This window comes from Conger conger, chromosome 6 (genome assembly GCF_963514075.1).
Source record: "Conger conger chromosome 6, fConCon1.1, whole genome shotgun sequence".
NCBI lineage: Eukaryota > Metazoa > Chordata > Actinopteri > Anguilliformes > Congridae > Conger > Conger conger.
In genome coordinates this window covers 52,876,378-52,896,821 of record NC_083765.1, presented here as the reverse complement: position 1 = coordinate 52,896,821, position 20,444 = coordinate 52,876,378, and the positions used below count along the sequence as shown (strand labels likewise).

Genomic DNA, 20,444 nt, shown 5'->3' with positions numbered 1-20,444 from the left:
AAAAGGATCTTTAACGCAGCAGAACTGTGAAACCCACCCACAACAAGAATGCTGATAAAGAGGGTAAAGTACATTTAGAGGGATGATTAAATGGGATGTTTAAAAATATGTGTGTGTGTGCATGTACATGCGTGTGTGTGTGTGTATGTGTTTGTGTGTGTGTGTGTGTGTGTGTGTGCGTGTACATGTGTGTGTGTGTGTGTGTGGGTGAGTGTACATCACAAAGACCAATAACGTCTAAAAGCTTCCATCTGTTTCATGCTGAAGGAAATTCAAAAGGAATAACTCTCCTTCTGGAATCACAGTAGGGTAGGACACAGCAGGGTAGGACACAGCAGGTTGGGGGACAGGACAGGAAATGTCTGACCTGACTTTATGTTAGAACATGAAGTGTAAATGACAGAAAATGAACTGAATAAAAATCAAAACAGCACACCAACCACCATGGCACAAATCAATATTCTATATTTACCGTAACTCATAATGATGTCACATAGTAACATGGCATTAAGTATTTCACACTATCAATGATGAGAACATGTATTATCTCTATTTTATATTTTCTCTATTTTCCTGATATTTTTATTTTATGCCCTGTATTACTAGTCTTATTTCCATTGCTGCAAAACCTTTGTGTTTTAATTTTTTTTTTTTTTTTTTACATTTATTGTCACCTTTAATTTTCTTTTAGCTGGAACATGTTTTGAATGCCTGTATGTGAAGCTCTATGCAACTAATTCATGATAGTTATCATGTTATAGGAATGTCATGCATATGCATGCTGTAGCGTAGTGGTTAAGGTAAAGGACTGGGACATGCAAGGTTGGTGGTTCTAATCCCGGTGTAGCCACAATAAGATCTGCACAGCCGTTGGGCCCTTGAGCAAGGCCCTTAACCTTGCATTGCTCCAGGAGAGGATTGCCTCCTGTTTAGTCTTATCAACTGTACATTGCTCTGGATAAGAGCGTGTGCCAAATGCCAATAATGTAATGCATGGGTGTGTGTTTAGGTATACGAAACTAATTGCTCCAGACACCAGCGAAAATTCGATTTGCTACTGTAATTCGATGTCATTATTATGCATTTTCAGCAACTCGGTTCTTCTTAATAGGAAAGCTACGGAGATGTGCCGGTGTGCGCTTGCTTTCATTCTCATGGTTGTTTCTTGATTTATTTCCCAGCTTTATTTCCATAAAGCTGTCGAACAGACTACGGCCAAGGCCTGGCTTCCCATTTGCCTTCATGAATTATTGATCCAACCCGCTGCTGCAAAAGAGAGAGAGATAACAGATAGATAGAGAGAGAGAGAGAGAGAGAGAGAGAGAGAGAGAGACAGAGACATAATCTGACAGCACATTTACTGAACCACTTGTGAAAAAGGGGAGGAGTTTGAACCCTCCTCGTCCATTTTTTCCTTTTAAAAATGTGTCCCATTCAATGATAAAGATGCACTCTGCCTGTAGACTGTACATCAGAGCATGTCGTAAATCACTTTGATGGAGCTCACTCTAGCCTAGGGGGCAGACCTCCTTGACACACTCCCATTTGTCCTGTTCTCAAAGTGGCCCAAGGTTCTCATTTTCAGGAGGCATCTCTGCCTCCTACACTGTATATAATCACAGATTCTATAAACCGGCCAGATATTCAGCTCCTGCGGTTTCTCTGTCCTCTCAGGACCCAGAGGTCACAGTGCAACAGCACAGAACTTCTACGCCACAGTCCAGTCCCAGGTCCTGCCTCTTAATGAATCAGGTGTGGGAAAAAGCAAAAAAAGAACACCATATTGGCAGTATTGGCAGAATTGAATTGAATATACACCACAATATGATCAAATATTTCAACCCATGCTGGGTGCCTTTCAGCATACCTGGTCTTTGGACAGTTTTTATTCCATTAAAGGAAATCACAGCACTGGGAATAACTGCTCCACAAGTCAACCATTTGCTACTATAGGAAAATAAGTGTCAATTAACAAGCATTTAATTGGTGGGATATCAGCACTCCTGGGGATTCAAGAGTGGCTACTTGGCAGCGTATTCTCCACCAACACAAGAGCACAAAATAGTGTTTAGTGGAAGTGCCAGTGTGTGGCGTTATGCATTGCGGGACACACATATTAGTCTGGGACAGGCTTACATTTGCAAACAGCCATTTTAAATTAAGATGAATCAGGTCCTAAAAACAGGTTTCGTGATATGCGCCTGCTTTCTCCCCCATCACGGGCGGGTAGGACGAAATCCAGAAGGCAAACCTGGCCCCGTTAATGTGTCTCGGGCAGACTAAGATGTGCCAATTACCGGCACGGGTTCTGCCAGTGAATGGGTGCCGGCTCGGTCCCATCTTTGACGCCCACACCGTTGTTTGTGTAGTGGATGTGCAGACACTAACGCATCAGATCACGCAAATCAATACATCTCCCTGGCGTGATACCACCTGTCTCCACCAGTCAAAGCTCAGAACAAGAACAAGCTTGAATTTCTTCACTTTAAGAAAGGTGTCCCTTCAAACCCCAAAGTCCTGTACTCACATAACCTGCCACAAAGAGACATGAGGTAAGACATATTACCTGAAAGAAATCACCCTCTTGGCACAGACTACCTCTGATAGTTTTCAGCAGAATTTTGGGAGAAAACCTGGGAGCACAAAGAGCTGACACCCTGACTCGCTTATTGCCAGTGAACTTTACACCATAGATCCGGCCAAGAAACGATTTGCAGCATTAACATGGAATCCTAGTTAGTTAACTTTCAAATGGGGCTGCAAAATGGAGAGAAGGATAGCTTGCAAATCCATCCACTAAAGCACCCTCACACTTATATGTCCACACAATCACACATGGACACACACACACACACACACACACACACACACACACCAAGCCTCTAAAATCAAAAATCTATCCGGACCCTCACATTCAGTCAACCAGGGGACCCAGTGTTGCCGTATTGTGGTAACATCAATCAATAGACCGCCTTTCACTGCAGTCCATACTGACATGAACTTGAACTCGCACGTGCAGACTGTGCGGTGTTACAATCGGACAGAGTGACACACTCTGTGCTCTCACAGTGACCCTACATCTTGCACCCTGGGTGCCAGCACCCTTAAGGCCATTGGGCACAGGGATGAGCCACTTCCAGAAGCAGACACCACAGCAGGGAGAGCGCCGCTCACGTCCTCTGACCTGCCAGTAATTACATCTCAAAATGTCTCCACAGGTCCCCCATTACCAGTGTTATTAGAACTGTCCCGCATCAGCTAATCCTGTGAGGTTAGCGGCCCCGCTACCGTATGCTACACACCAGCAAGTGCGGAGAGAGCCGGTCAAAGTGGACAGCTATACAGGGGTATATTTGGGTCACCTCCATAACCAGGGTTAAATATCTGACTGTAGACATGGTGGAGATTAAGGGGAAGACATGAGCCGCGTTTGGAATCAACTGTGGTTTTTTTTGTTGTTTTTTTGCACAAAATGTGATGGCAAGCCGTAGATGCAACAGCTGCTTCTCGTTACGCAGTGGTGCAGACAGAAGTAAACGCACCCTTATCCTGCCGTAGCGTTTTATGGAATTACGTTTTTGAAATGAAGAATTTGCTGCCCAAAACATTGTCTTTGTAGAATTTATCGAGTAGCCGAGTGAATGAACTCACTTCGGAATCATTTCATCTATATATTTTCTAAAAAGCTGTTGCTTTTGCAGACTTGCAGATAACATACCCTTAGTTTTTTAGAGACTCACACCTTGTTGTTACCCTCAGGATCATTCTATATGTGGGCACCATGAGCTCTGAATGGGAGAGTAGAGGGTGAACTGTGAGAGGATTGGGGGATGGGAGCCCAAACACGGAGAGGCTGCATCCTTCCCCCTCACGAGGACCAACTCAAAGTCAATTTAACATGCCGTGGCAATCTTCTTCAGGGCATTCTGTCAACAACGAGAAAAACGAAAATTAACATTTTCAAAAAGAGGCTTTTCGTACGGTATAATTTCGCTAACTGGGCACGGCTGGGTACTGTACTGTACCCCTTTGACCAGCACGACTCTACCATCTGCTGTGCGTCTCAGAAAGGCACTCTTCCTAATTCAGATGAAATGTTCGGTAATTGAAATGGAGAAATCCGTGGCAATATGCATTCTGCGCTATCACATTTGCCACAGCTGTGAAACATTCCCCCGTGTCAAAACGCACGGGTTCAGGGCGTCCTTTGGACGGCACGTCACATACGGCGCGATTCCTCAACGCAATTACTCTTATCAGAGTGCGGGAAACGCTCCAGGCTGCGGGGCGCACCGAGCCGGATCTATCCGGAATTATCCACGCCGGCGGGTTTTCATTTCATCCGATCCTCACTTAGGTATTCAAGCCCCTGCCCCCATTAAGTTACGCATTGCTGTAAGTGGAGGGTCTTGAAATCGGGACATCTCCCGCGCGCCGGGCCAAGCTAGAGGGACAGGAGACTCTGAGGTTTCCTAGGCAACGGTCTCCAGGCTAGGTGCCAGGATCCATAATGATTTTCCATTTCTCCCAGCACGGCGGGGGGTACGCATGGCTATGCGAGAACTAGCAACCGCACTCCTACGGAAAACCCCAACGGCAGACTCCAGGCACAGGCAGCAGTCTTCAGCTAACGTCTCTGCTGTAGACTCAGACCATAACATGGGCCTCCAACTGCCAATTGTAAAAGCCATACGCCACACAATACACGGATACAACATCTTCGTTCAAGGCTATTAATTAATGACCAGACACGGTATTTAGATCGAGATTACAAACGCACCTCTATGATCAGGCTTATATACGGTCGTCGCCTGGGGATGCGGCTGGAAGCCTGTAGCCATGCAGTAAGCGTGGTTTATTGCTTATTGTTTATTCAGGATCCCCATTAGCCCATGCACAGGCGACAGGCTAGTCTTCCTGGGGTGCTCACAAAGGAAGGTGTTGGGGGGGCGTCCTTTCCTGACTGTTATCTGTCATCCGTAAACCCCACTTTCCCTGGGATGGCTCTTGATAAGTGGGTTCGGTAGCCTCGCTCTCATAACTGCTTGGGCTCTGTCCTAGTAGCCATGCAGCTGTAGACCACTCCTGGTGGGCGCCCTTTAGAAACCCCCAATTGGGACCCTGTTACTATGTCTCTACTCCCTGTCTCCATACTGCGGTGTGGCTATTGCCCAGGATCCAAAGTGCTTTACGTTACATTACATTACATTAATGGCATTTGGCAGACGCTCTTATCCAGAGTTACGTACAGTTGATTAGACTAAGCAGGAGACAATCCTCTCCTGGAGCACTGCAGGGTTTAGGGCTTTGCTCAAGGGCCCAACAGCTGTGCGGATCTTATTGTGGCTACACCGGGCTATTGTGGGATCGAAACCCCAACCTTGCGTGTCCCAGTCATGTACCATAACCACTACGCTACAGGCCACTCTAATCTGGACTCCCCATCCCTTTATCTGGACTTTCACCAAGCTGCACCCCCTTTCATTAATGTGTACATGGCTTTTCAAACCAAGGTCTATACCAAAGAAAAAGAATAATTTTTTATCACAATGTCATTAGCTATTCATTCCTTATAACTGCTTAATCAGTTAAGTCATAAATGAATCAGGAACTGTCAACTCAGTCTGACTGTGGACTTATGCAGTTCCTGGGGTGTGTCTGTGTCTTGTGTATAGTTCAAACACTCTTCCAAACATTCATGTATACAATCATGCTCAGTACTGCGATTGTATCCACACAATCAGTCTTTTATTCTCCACAAAGACATTTTTCACAGTTTTTCAGAGTGTGTCAGCCTAACAAAATTGCCCAAGGTAACGGCAGACCTCTTTGAAAAGTCAGGTTTGGTATTTGAAAAATCTTTGCTCATACTGGGCTAAAAGTGTTTCGTTTTTTTGAAATGAAAAAGAATGAAATGTCAACTGATATATTTTCTGCTGGGGGAAGCCAAAAGTGGAAAACACAAGACGCTGATTGTTAATGTCAGTGTCATACATACTGTGACCTTACATGTTTTAGAGGAACCAAGTGCATTCTGGGTGCAATCTCCCTTGAGGACAATGGGCCAATTGGTATCATTTGCTATAACCTTATGTGTCTGATGTTTTTGCAAAGGTGTTAACCAACCAGTCTTGTTAAAGCTCAATACTCTATTATATTCTAGATCAGGGTTGTATATGTAATTTATAATACTGGAATGCTTTAGACAGCAGTTACATTCCTACAACTTTTATTAACAAAATTACTGTTCGAATTATGATAGCACATAAGCTTGGTTAGTTTCAATTACAATTCTCAGGGATCTTCAGGAGTGTCTTCAAATGGCAATATCATATTTTGTGAAAGTGTTTCATCAGTGGTTTTGACCCAGTTCTGTTGCAGATACCGACACGTATTCGATCACGTTCTGTGCTATAAACACAAGATGGACAAAGCTCACGTGTCACTGTTTGGTGAGTTTTCTCACATGTCCTCCATGTTGGACTCCTGCCTGCTGGGTATAGTGAGGAGGAAGCTTTCATCCCCCAGCTCTCCTTTGTCTCTGTGAATTCCAGCTTCACAGGACGCAAGCAGCGTCAACCCTTCAGAAGTCTGACAGACCCTCACATTCGGAATGGGGGGGTCAAGGGTCATGGCTGCGAACACAATGGGTGTGTGTCAGAAGAGGAAATAAACAAAAGCATGACATCACCACCCCCCCTTGAGTCTAACCACAGCTGAGGACTTGGGGGTCCTTCTTGCCACAGTACGGGAGGCAGCACACTTCAATCCCTCTGTAGATCCTGCAGCCTCCTCTGGGATGAGAGGTAGAGTGGTGTTGAGCCCCTTAAGGCCCCCATTATGAATCACCTGAGCCTCCCACTTAATTAAACCCAACAGAAGGGTAATTAACTGTCTGACAACAGCAGCCAGGTGCCAGGGAAGATGACACCACCGCACGTTTAATGGAATGTCCCCGCGGTGTTGGAGGAGCCTCCTGACCGCACAGCAGGAGCTGCCCGGGCTTGTGAGGACTTGCCTTGCATTAGGACCCCCGCTCTACGTCCTGAAAACAACACGAGATGCAGCTTTTCTTCAGGTTTTAAGCAGAGGGGGAAATATGGCAAAACCATACGTCATCTCCCTCACTCCATCTCCCCCTTCTCTCCATTTCTGGCTCGAAAGAAAGATTGATGGAGGCTGGATCCACTCGTATCAATGTTTCATCATATTATCCAAGCTGGTTCCCCCAGAAGCAGAGCCAGGGAACGCTTTCCCCAATTCTACAGGCAGGAGGACAGTAATGGAAGAACTATAGAGTAGGGGTGATGTTTTCTGAGAACGAAATTGACACGAAACTGGTCAGTTGAAATCCGAGGTGAAAGAGGACGTGCAATGTCATTTACAGCAGGCTAGCTTGTTTCTGATCTGGCCAAAAAAAAAACATTGGGTAACAATGGACCCCGTGTCGTGTCAAAACAGACCCCTATCTACCCTATGTTGCATTTGCTGGGCCCCATACAGTACATTATGACCGCAGCACGATGGCTGGCAGGATTTCCTTATAAAACGGGCGACATGGGCGACATGGCTCAGGCAGTAAGAGCAGTCGTCTGGCAGTCGGAGGGTTGCCGGTTCGATCCCCCGCCCGGGCTGTGTCAAAGTGTCCCTGAGCAAGACACCTAACCCCTAAATGCTCCTGACGAGCTGGCTGGTGCCTTGCATGGCAGCCAATCACCGTCAGTGTGTGGGTGTGTGTATGAATGGGTGAATGAGAAGCATCAATTGTAAAGCGCTTTGGATAAAAGCGCTATATGAATGCCAACCATTTACCATTTATAAAACGAGGATAGGTCCACTCTTGGTTGACTAATGTGGCTCTTGCTGACCACACAGCACAAGATAAATGATTAGCTCACCAAGTCCAAGGCCCTCGACAAAGGGCAGCAATCACGCGCCCACTGGAACAGCAGTGATGACGCCCGCTGACATCACCACACTGCGGCACGGCTGACTCACTTCATCTGGTCTCTCGGGTCTCAGCCGGGTGCTGATTTTTTTACACTGAGAGCAGAAAACCAGCAGACCCCGCGGCTCGCCCCGGACCAGGTGACAAATGGCATCGGGCGAGCCGTAAACGCGTAATGTAGCGGAGCGTGCATCCCTGCTTTTACAGCCTCTTGAATTTGTGAGTGCCGCCGGTCCAAAACAAATAACTTTCAAGTGGAACGGTAATAAGTTCGCTCATTGTGTCTTGGGGAAATTTATCTTGCATCTCAGTGCAAACAAGCACAGGCTCAATGGAATAATAATCATAGCAGTACAAACGCAGGCATTAGAAATTAGTGCTGTACATTTATTAACATTGAGGGCAATAGATAGTGAGTGTGGTGGGGGGGAGGGGGTGTTGCCATGGCTTGTTTAATGCCGGTGGGAACAATTTCTTTGAGCACTGGACTCCCAATTTAACATGGGGTTCCATGTCCACCTCGAGTCCACCTTGAGTGTAACTACTAGCTTTTCCCTTCCATCAGAGCAGGAAGAAGAGGTTTTGCGATGGTCTCTTTCCATTTCTTATTAGTCAGAACAATCAGAGCAGAAGTCAGGCTCTCGACAAAAGATCCACAAAAGATCCACAGGAGGATGTCCTGTCAGTCTGCTGGGTATGAGCTGGTCAACCAGCATGTTCAAGCTGGTCATGAAGCTGGTCTAGCTGGGTATGAGCTGGTCAACCAGCATGTTCAAGCTGGTCATAACATTGGTCTAGCTGGGTATGAGCTGGTCAATCAACATGGCCAAGCTGGTCATATGCAGGTCTAGCTTGACACAGTACCAGCTGGTCAACCAGCTATTACTGGTAGCTTGTAACTGGTCAACCAGCTACCAGCTGTTTCAAAACCAAGCATAAGCTGTTTTTTTCAGCAGGATTAGTACCGGATTGGTATTGGTTCCTTTCTCCCTGAATCAGGAACACCAGATTGGTACAGTATGTAACTGCAAAGTATTAGAGCGATAATAATTTCTCCCTTTAGTAATCCAATAGGAAATCCATTAGAGAAAGGTGTCATGTATTGAAGATTAAGCCACAGAGCTAGATTCACAGAGAAATATGGTAATCACAGCCCACATCTGCATCTAATTTTACAGTCGACTCAGAGTCACGGAGGAGAGATCAGATATCGCGGGCGAGATTCCCAGCTGAATAATTCATGGCGAGCCTGTTGATTCACAGCTCTGGAATAATGATGACAAGTCCAAGTCTGAGATCACACAAGATCATCTTTTACAGACTACCCACCCCGCCCGCCCACCCCCCCCACCCCACCCCACCACCAGCATCTCAGGTGCTTTGATGTCTTAAAGGAGTTCTGAGTTTCCACAGCAACACCGCCACAGCTGGACAGTTACCGCCCCCGTATCTGACCAGGCGACCAGGCGAACAGCGCTCGTCACGGAAGCCCGGCTCGTGCCACGGACCCTCCGTGTGGAATTACGGCTGTAATATCATTGGAGGACAGTTAAGGGAAGCCTCTAATAGGATTCCACAGTCTGTCTTCCTCAATAATTGCGAGCCAGGAGAAAACCGAGATCACATTAGATAATGGAGGCCGACCGACGGCATTTCCAATTACGAACTCGGGCCGTGTCTGAGATCAGGATCAAATCTCTTACTTCGGAGGCACGGCTGAGTGGAAGAGGCCTGTCACCAACCCCAGCAAGGCAAGGTTTTAGCCACTTCTTCCCTTTGTGCAGAACTTCCATATTTATCCGTATTATCCTCTAAATAAAGTAAATATTTAATCAAAATGCCCCGTGTGAAATTGAGTTACATTTGAAAGCTCTCCAACATGTCAAACAAGGTAAAGCCTCTGGCATGGATTCAGGAAAATTTCCTCCTTAACTCTGCCTCACAGTTAAACGCAAGTATTCATTTTGTTTCTTCACCAATATAATCTTGGGATTGCTTAAAGTCACCAAAGTGCATTTGAGAGAAAAAACAAACACATTTAATTGTGAGTTATAGTAACAGTGTAAATATTTACTGAATGTAGACCTCTGTCTTCCTGAATGCCACACTGTACATGAGCAAGGATGGCATGCATTGCATTAAGAAATGTGTATGTTTCTATACCAAACATATAGAATATATGGATAGCAGGGATATGCCTTCAGGTGCTCAGAGAGTGTCAGGTCAAAAAAGCCCAAGTGGCCTCAGGTGACCCAGTAACCTTAAAGGAATACACCAAAATTCTGGGCACAAGAATATACCTTTTTTTGTGCATGTGTGTTCAGCAGTTCCAGTTCCAACCATCTAACCTGTAATTCTTCACTTTGACAGAGGTAGGCTACTGTCTCCTATAGGCTTCAAGTCTTTAGGCTAAGCGAACATGTTATGCTAACACGGAGCCTGAGCCTCACTGGCACAAAAATGAAATTGAGCATCTTGTCTAAGCCTGGGTAAGTCAGAAAAAAGGTATAGCTCCCAAAATGTTGGTGTATTCTTTTAAGGGAATTTTCAGCATCTGCCCTGTCACAACATAACGTCTCCTTGAAATGTCAGGGCTTGCAGAGCTACGAAAGTCACACATGCACAAAGGGCGCGGTTAATGTGTCACTCTGCTTCCCCTGGGAGGGCTGGTCAGACTCAAATTACCTCGGTCAAAGTGACCAGCTGCTACACACATACATTAAAGACGCCTGGAAGACCACTCCTAGAAGACCGTTGCCTCTCCAAGTACTCAGGGATCACCTCTCCTTGGCAGGTGCTTCTCAGACCTTCGAAAGGATGCTTCCCCATATCACTGACTAATACTCCCCTTGTAAATGGAATGGTCAACATGAAAGATATACTGTAGATGTAATCTGTAGAGGTAAACCAAATCATTTTCCCATAAATAAAACTCAAAATCTAGAGGGGCAAAGTATCTGCAGGTATTTGTTGTTTAATTTCAAATCAGCAGGCAAACAAGGCCTTAAGAACAAAGTGTGTGGACTCTAGGCAGTCAATGACTTAAATTAATCACTTGTGCTGAAACGCACAGAAAACTAACAGACAGTGCAACGCTCCAGGCCTGGGAGTTTGACACCTCTGATCTAGGCTGCGTCTGTGAGTCAGTATGAGACATTGATGTGTCAGAGGTTGTGTGGTGTGGCTTTGTGTGTGTGTGTGTGTGTGTGTGTGTGTGTGTGTGGGTGTGTGTGTGTGTGGGTGTGTGTGTGTGTGTGTGAGTGTGTGTGTGTGTGTGTGTGGGTGTGTGTGTGTGTGTGTGTGTGTGTGTGTGTGTGGGTGTGCTGCAGGGCTGGCTCTTTCTAATGAAGATAAATGGAGGGGTGTTCCCTGGCCCTTACAGGTGTAGAGGTCACCACTCAGCTCACCCAAAGTGGCAGCGCAGCACCCACCGTTTCACCTGCTGTCACTCGCTCCTTGTGGGACAGCCAGGAGTCTGTGTATAGGCATGTCAATGTACAAACATGCACAGCTTGCAAGATAAGATAAGATAAGATAAGATATACTGTATTGAACCCTGCAGGGTTATTTGTCCTCTGCATTTGGCCCACCCTAGTTATGTAGGAGCAGTGGGCAGGCACAGTGCAGTGCCCAGGACCAGCTCCAATTCTGAAGCCAGTGTTTCTGACGGGAGCATACTTAACCTGACATGCATGTGTTTGAGTAAAGCCTGTGAGTGTATGCATGTGTGTGCGAATGTGTGGGTGTTTATGTGCTGTGAAATTCCCAGGAGATCAGCAGTTTCTGAGATATTCAAATCACACTGTCTGGCAACAACAATCATTCTACAGTCAAAGTCACTTCGATCACATTTCTTCCCTCATTCTGGCATTTGGTTTGAAAAACAGCCAAACCTCTTGACCACATCTGTTTTTATACATTTAGTTGCAGCCAAATGATTGGCCGATTAAATATTTCTATTAACAAGCTGGAGTACAGGCCTACCTCATAGTGTATACAGGCTTAGATTTTTGGTATTGGGAGTTTGGTGTACTACCTATGTATACAGAGCTACTTGCGTAAATATTAGGTAAATAATTTGATTTCAGTGGTAAGTACTATGAAACGAAGTCAGTAGTATCACATGTAAGCATTTCGTAAATACATTTTACAGTTTCATAAAACATGCAGTACCTCCAAAATCAAAATAGTTACTTAATAAATACTGGATATTTACCCAGTAAATACTAGGTCATTAACAGGCTGTAAAATAAACCCTTACTGACAGTTTTAATAACAGTGGAAAAGGGTGTGATATCAATAACAAGGAAAGAATAAAAGCCCAAGACTGAATACCCAAGGGAACATTGTGCAACACTTTCAGCTTTTGTACAAAGCAGGATCTTCTATCAGTGAATATCAAGTGTCGTCTACAACAGCGCCACAAAAATCAGGCTCTTCTTTTTGATTTTAATGCAATTACCGTACTAGCTTTTCTCAGGTGACTCCAAATGGAGAAAGGAAATGTTTTTGAAGTTTATTTATTCACTGGAATGCAGCGGCGACAGCACACCGTGGCGGCAGGCTGTGCTTCGGCCAGGATGCGCCCATCACGCTCTGAGAGCTTTTCCAAGGACAGACAGCGTTTGATTAAAATGATGGGTTTTCTGAATGCCACAACAGTCGGCACCGGGAAAAGAAGAAAAAAAAAGGAAGAAGAAAAATCAATGAACCGGAATAATCACAAGAGCGGTGCAAAATGAGAAGCCATTATTTCTCCCCCTTCCCCTTGAAGTGATGAAATCTGGGCCCTGTCGATTCCTCATTACATAGTTTGAAGAGAACAACGGGAGCAATACAGAAACGGCCCTTCTGCCCGCTTACTTTAAAATTAGATTTAACGAACTGATAAAAATAACAATGTTTGTCAACAGAGACGAGCTCTGCGGATTCCTGAGACGCTGTTGTAATTGGGAGGGGGCGCCTGCTTTCAAACTGCTCCGAGGCCCAGCACCCAAGGTCCGTTATTACTCATTATCCTGACAATGTTGTCCCTTCTACACACCACTGCACTCGCCAAAAAAGTGATTCCCGGCAATGAAAAAGAGGATTGGCATTGATCATGTATGTCCTTGTATGTCTCATTCTTCAATTTTATAAACAGCAGCAGCTGTTCAGACAGCATCTCGGTAATAGAACCAGGGTGCATCCTGCATCAGGCTCTTGACACCTGAATAACCTTTACCTGGATTGATGTCTAGCAGACTGCTATAGATTAGCATTAAACACAGTGTATATGCTAATATTATGCAAGCTGATGTAATGTAGTAATGACTTATGGTCATGCTTGTTATATTGTTTGTATTCATGTATTGCCCCCATTTTAGATTTTGTGATTTACTGTTGAAGCGTTATGTAGACACGTGTCACAAAGGCATACCTCTGCAGTTGGCACAGTTTATGTGCTTGCAGTTTTGCTTATTGTTATTTACAGTGTGGGTGTGCATAACTTAGGGGACAATTATAGTGTTGACAGAGCAGGATATAGCTGAGAAGTTATGCGCTATCTGAATTTAGATCCTTTTACTATCCAGCAAGAATATTGTTGAAAGAGCATGTTACACTAAACAAAATAAGCTCCTAAATGGTAGACTAAGTAATCATAACATTAAAAGAACGAAAACAAGTTTATCCTGCAATAAACCTTATAAATAGCTGAATGTTAATACAATACCCGCAAGCCAATATTCAGAGACCACAGACATGCTCCTACTTAATCACTTTCACAAGATACACGTTTCCCTAATTTTCTTTGCTTTCATCAGTCCGTTCAGCCAAACTATAAATTGAATAAGCTTCAAAAATAGGGCAGACGAGAAAAAGAAAGCACAGCACATTACATTACATTACATCAATGGCATTTGGCAGACGCTCTTATCCAGAGCGGCGTACAGTTGATTAGACTAAGCGGGAGACAATCCTCCCCTGGAGCAATGCGGGGTTAAGGGCCTTGCTCAAGGGCCCAATGGCTGAGCGGATCTTATTGTGGCTACACCGGGGATTTTGGGGTTCCCAGTCATGTACCTTAACCAAACTATAAATTGAATAAACTTAATAAAGCAGAGGAGAAAAAGTAAGAACAGAGAAGCTCTTTTGGAGTCTGTGAGTTACACGTCACCCACCCCGGCCCAACGCAGAAGCGTCAGGTAAGAAAGCGCTCAGAATGCGACAAACGGGCAGGACCCATGGGGGCCCACACTCTGCTCTCCACTACACATTGGGTGCCCCTGTGTACACTCCCAAACTGGGGTCCCACCAGGGAGTTTGGGCCCCTAAAAAGATCTTACATTGGTCACCCCACCACCCCAGAGAATCCTAGCCCCTGTCAGTCAGGGCGCTTGTAAATGTCCTAACTGCCCCACCCTCTGCTCAGAAAGGACACGAGAGTAGCCTCGGTCAGCCATTCAGCCGCATGGCCTGCTGGGAGATCGCTGGTGATCTAAGAGCGTTATCACTGCCATTATCTGCACGCGTCTACTGCCATCCTATAAACACTTTCACCATCATGATCTAAATACCAGCCTTATCTCCCCACGTTCACTGTGCTACAATCTGAATTTACACATCGTCGTGTTCTTGGCCCGAGCTCCCAGGAAATGTGATTTTATATCTCAACTGACCTGGATGAATAACATGTCAACTGCTATGATCTTCAGTAAATGCATTCGCCACTATTCCCTCAACATATCAAACTGCCATTATTTAAACACATTGCCTCAGTCAAGGCCAGCTTTGATTCATGCTTCAAAATATTCAAAAGATTCAAAATATTTCCTCGTTTATGAAAATGGAAAGATGACTTTTTTTTAAACTTTTGAACATTTCTTCAGGTGAGCATGGGAGCTCCCCATCCACAGCACTATCAGAAGACATTTTTACATTTTTACACTAGTCAAACACCCAAAATAGGAAAAAGGCTCTCAGAGATCCTTATGTGACCCAATACCCATCCCTTCATTAATGAGCAGACAGCACTCTGTTCATTGGACAGTCACACCTGGTTCTAAATGCCCACAATTTTCGGCAAAACGTCACCTCACCAGGTGACCCTTAGAGGCTACCTGCACATCAGCATGTCTGTACCTGGCAAGCCTGCCTGTACCTACTCCTGAAAGGCAAACCACCGGAGGTGCATCTCTTGTTTGTGATACTCTACAGGTGTTTACTTCCTTACCTGTGGCAAGTTCACACATAAAAACCGGTTCAGTGCAGTCGGAAACAATACTGCAGGTGTGCTGTGCTTTCAAAGAAAAAGTTTGCGGTGGCCACCCCTCAGAGAAGGCTCCAAAGAGACTTTTCTGTAGATTAAATCGTCGGTTTAAACACTGACATCCTAAATGGCCAGTTTAGCTTCTGTAATTACCATTGAACCTCTGAAAGAATTCCATAAATGCTCCATCGACTATAAACACAAGTGGTGCAATCTGACCAGTAGTAGTTGGACTGACAAAGATTTTAAAATGGAGAGAGACATAAAGAAAAGTTCTCTACTCTCTCACAAATATAATATCATGATGTATACAAAAGCCAAACTATGTACCATTTGAGTATAAATTGGGATTGGTATTTGCAAGAATGATGATCCAAGACCAGCCTCCAGTGCGACTATGGTGGTAAAAGAAGAAAGTACTTTGGATTTGATTTGAGGTCTATTCAAGGAGTTCAGACATGGTGTGCATCTTAAATCAGTCTTTAGGCTGATAGTAAAACCTCTTTATTGTCCTGGACAAGGAAGACTTTTGCAATGCAGCTCATTAAAAAATATTCCAATCAAACAACAGTAAGGAGACAATGGCAATAAATAAATAAATAAATAAATAAATAAATAAATAAATAAATAAATAAATAAATAAATAAATAAATAATAAAAATACTTCAACAGTCAGGTCATTGCAAAATACACAAGATAGAGGAAACAAAGAAAACACAGTGGGCCAAGACAGAGTGGTGGGTGGATTTCATGTTCCCAGCCCCAAAGACAGAACCAGCAAAATGTAGCTACATTTGAAAAAAATACAGAAAGCATAACTTTCTGTGTTCCTTGTACTTGTGTTTCCAAAACTAGGCTGCCAGAACTGGGGAGTGCCACGTTTGGTCAGACATCTGTCTGTGTGGTGTTGCTCGGTTAAAGGGATTTTACGACAATGCTGATTTTGGTTTAGGGGTTTTCTTTCAAGCCTGGGAAAAAGTCCAAACCACGGGTCATTTCAGTGGTAATTTTACCCTGATTACCTTCATTTATCCTGACCGAAAGATGCCAGAGTTCAACATTGCAGTTTTGGAGTCAGCTCCAAAACGGCAACTTCACACCACTTATACTTTTTCTTGAACCCACCCATCAGATTAAATGTACAGCCGCCTAAAAACACAGAAATTTTTTCTGGATTGATCTCTCGCACACAGACAGACAGTGACAGTTACACCCACAGTACAAGGCTATGTCTTCTTTCTTTTGCTCATATTTTTGGTTTTTGCTCTTGTTTTGTCATATATATCTAAGGTGTAAATGCTTTAATGCAGTCCCACACCGAGGACCGGGGTTGGGTTCCCGGTCCCGTCAAAGCTGAGTTTGTCCGGCTCACACGGAGCGGTATAACTGGGCCGCCGTGTACAACAGCACCACGATGGCCTGGAGAAGGCGTGCCGCTCTCCGGATCATTAGGTCTTCCCAGGCCCGCCTGGGGCGACGGGGTCGTAAGCGGTGTATCTTCAGTTAACACGGCTAATGCATTTTAAATGAGCCAAATTAATACTTATAACAAAATAAAAGACATTTGACAATAAGAAAAGCTACATCGCTAGTGGTTCTGATATCAATATTGACTAAAATTGTGTCACAGAACATGTTTTAATGAGAACTACAAGAAGGGTTGATCTTTTGTTGTGGCTGTGGATTACATTGTGAGAGATGGGCACTCAGCATGCCATGTTCTTTCTGGAGTTTCGTCCTGTATACTTTCTTTAATCAATGTGCTTCACTCTGGGGGAAAACACAAAGCAGCCCAGGTCATGGGAAACCTTTCATTAGCCACAACCTGAGTCATTATAATGGCACTAATTACAGTTTTGCTATAATTATAGGCAGCCCTTGATAAGCAAAGCCATTAGATTAGATGTATGCTCCTCTTGGAATACAGTCTCAATCTGAACAATGTGAAATTGAAACCCAAGAGTCAAAGCAAAAAGATTGCAATTGAAAAGTCTAAAATGATAAACCACTAAAGTGATACTGAGATGTCTGTAGTCGTTCCTTTCTCTAAAAGAAAGCCACTGGGAGACATTTTCCGTTCACTTGTTTGAACAAAAAGATAGAGGCAACAAAGGTAGTTATAGCCACAGGGGAGGGATTTGTGAAAATACTTCTCAAATGCATGTTCCTTTGTACAGTAAGTGCCTATACAAGGAGATACAGAGGGCACAGCAATGGTTTAAAACACACAGTTAACCATTCTATTTCAGTTGTGCAGGTCATTTCCAGTTGCAGCAACATCAGCAACTGAAACCTGTATTCTTCACTTAGCAGTGACAGCTATTCAAGGAATTGACCAACAAACAAAAAAACACACACATACACACACACATCCTGAACCTGCAAGAACTGCAAATTTATAGAGCTGTAAATGACCACCAGGATTACTAAAGAATGTACACCAGGATTATTATGTCTACCAGTGCCCCTATTAAAATGTTCATGTTGCAATGATTTCGATAATGATATTTGGAGAGCACTGTAAAACTTGAGCAATCCTGACGCAACACTCCATCAATCACCAGTTCCATCTACTGAAAGCCCCACCCACTGCAACATGCAATGCACACAGCTCATGGCAAAATCATCACCATCATCATCATCATCATCATTATCATCTTCATCATCATCATCATCATCAACATCATCATCATCATCATCATCATCATCATCATCATCATCATCATCATCATCATCATCATCAGCATCTCACAAAAGATTTCAGGAAGCATTCAACAAATAATACCAGGCGTAGGAATGCCATGAGAACTGTAGGGGTGGTCAAAGCAATCACAGACCACTCCTGTAAACACTTCTACGAAAATAACGGCGTTCATACCTTTTATGAGAAGAAAAGGGTGGCGAGCTAATCAAAAATAAATCCATACGCACTCCTACAGGGTTGTATTATGACCCGTTTGTTCCCTACACACTCCTACAGGGTTGTATTATGACCCGTTTGTTCTGCAAAATGACCTCACATATCACAGGAAAGTGACCACGGGCACAACTGTTTTTTTACATCAGCGACCTTTTTTTGTAAGTAGGCTTATGCAAGCACCAAAACAGCCAGTTACACCGTAGGGAGGATTGGGAGGGGGAAGGGGTAATTGTATAATCTCATCTTGACACATATTCATGCAACCACCAGCTGGAATAGAAGTGCACTGCGCTAGCCTTCAAGGCACGACCATTTACAGAGTGCAAAGAAGCCTGCGGGCAGAATGCGGTGGTCTGTCACAAATCTGGGTTTCCAGCCGACTGCACGTTAAAACTCCAGCTTTCATTCAGCAAATTAGACTATTTACTTGACTGGGCGCAGCTTGACTGCCTGTAATTTCACAGACCGAAGGCAGGGATGCCCACATGTTTGCACACCTGCTTCAGGGATGCTCCAAATGAAACAGCTTTTTGGGTTAAATCACAAAATAGACTAAACTATAAGGAAAAAGTGTCTCTCGAAGCTTAGCACCTCAGCTCAGTGTCCCCTGGCTCATGAAAATGTAGATACGCATGCCTAATTAAAATTAAAAATGCTGCAGAGAGATGATGTGGGAAATTTGCCGGGGATGTGAATAAGTGTTTTTTAAAGTTCTGAAATACACGGGTAATTTAATCTTTTCTTGGTTTAATTTCAAGCCATACTGCCACTGAACCATTTTTCGCCATTATGAAATTTTCCAATTTGCTGTGGTTTTTTCCAAACTGCTATTTATTACTGAATACCTCTGAAATCTCATAGAAATACCCTGAACACAGAGCAGCAATTTCTTCCCCTGTTACTGAATGATTATCCCGGTTAGACCGTTTGACTTCCATGGTCTAATCATGATTCTTATCTATTAAATATACAGTATCAGTCAAATTAATTGGGTATCCAAAATATTTCAGTTATTTCATTGTTTGTGGGGAGACAAAGGTGGTCTTTTAGCTTTGGTGGTAAAAGGATATTCTTCTTACTTCATTCAAGTTCTGATTATGTAACAAGCCGTAATGAAAAACATGCAAGATGAATAATGGGCAGCCTGTAGTGTAGAGTTTAAGGTACGTAACTTGGACCCGGTGTAGCCACAATAAGATCCGCCCAGCCGTTGGGCCTTTGAGCAAGGCCCTTAACCCTGCATTGCCCCAGGGGAGGATTGTCTCCTGCTCAGTCTAATCAACTGTACGTCGCCCTGAATAAGAGCGGCTGCCAAATGCCATCAATGTAATGTAATGTTCAAAATTAACCAAGATCCAAGTGACTGACTTCAGACTTCCACTGATTAAAAAATCAATATCCTTGTTTAAACATAGGGCCTCCATTGTCAAGAAAGCCAAATCTCTCCGCCAACGCCACAGTTGTTGATGGTGAACAGTAAAAGCTGTCGTCAGGATGCATGCGTAGACATTTTTGGAAGCCTGAGAGCCGTAATCCAACAGCTATCACAGAGCTGAAATCCGACAGCAAGTGCTGAACCCGCTCTTTCGTGTTTTAGGATAAGGTGGCTTTCTCTAGTCTCACCTACAGCGTGATTTCTCTGTGCCTCTGTAGTTCAAAGCTCCCATTCCACTTGTTCTCCTGTGTGTCACTTAAGTGCCGCCTCTCACTGAACCTAGTAAAGATCGGCAGGGTTTCTGTGCCTGAAGTGAAGCCAATCCCGGGGATTCAGTGCATACTGTAGGCTGAAAAAGATGCAAACTATCACAGTACCTGCTTCACAGCCCCACAGACTTTCTGTGTTACCCCTGAAAGAAGTTCCCTTCCTGTTCTTTGGATCTGAAACAGCACGTAAGCACCTGATCACATAATTAGAGATTGTTAAAAACACTCTGAGCACTGAGCACAGTCCTTCAAGATTCACGTTTACTGCTCCTGGTTATACTCTGTGTCGTGTGCCTTGCCCAAGACACAAGACGAAGACACGACCTTCACAGCAACGTCCCACCGTCCAGGCTGACAGAACAGCAGCGTCTGCGGTAATGGGGCCACGTTATTACAGAGCCATCCACCACAGGCCACAGTCTCTCACACACAGCTGCTCCACTCAGATACATGGAAGGCTCTGTCCCTGGAGCGTTCGGGCTCAGCACTGCCTCCAGGCCCAGTCAGTGACAAAACGGAGGGATGAAAACAGACGCGACGTTCGGAGGAAGACGCAAAGCAGTCCCGGCTGCTGTGACAAGAGAGGCATCCGTCTGCCTTTCCGGTGGATTTGACCCCTGACC

At 44.4% G+C, this 20,444-nt stretch overlaps 1 protein-coding gene across 1 annotated transcript in view; it reads right to left on the bottom strand.

Annotated features, from left to right (window-relative positions):
- fam189a1 (family with sequence similarity 189 member A1) overlaps positions 1 to 20,444 on the bottom strand; it is a 141,471-nt gene that overhangs the window by 92,129 nt on the left and 28,898 nt on the right. The window lies entirely within an intron of this gene.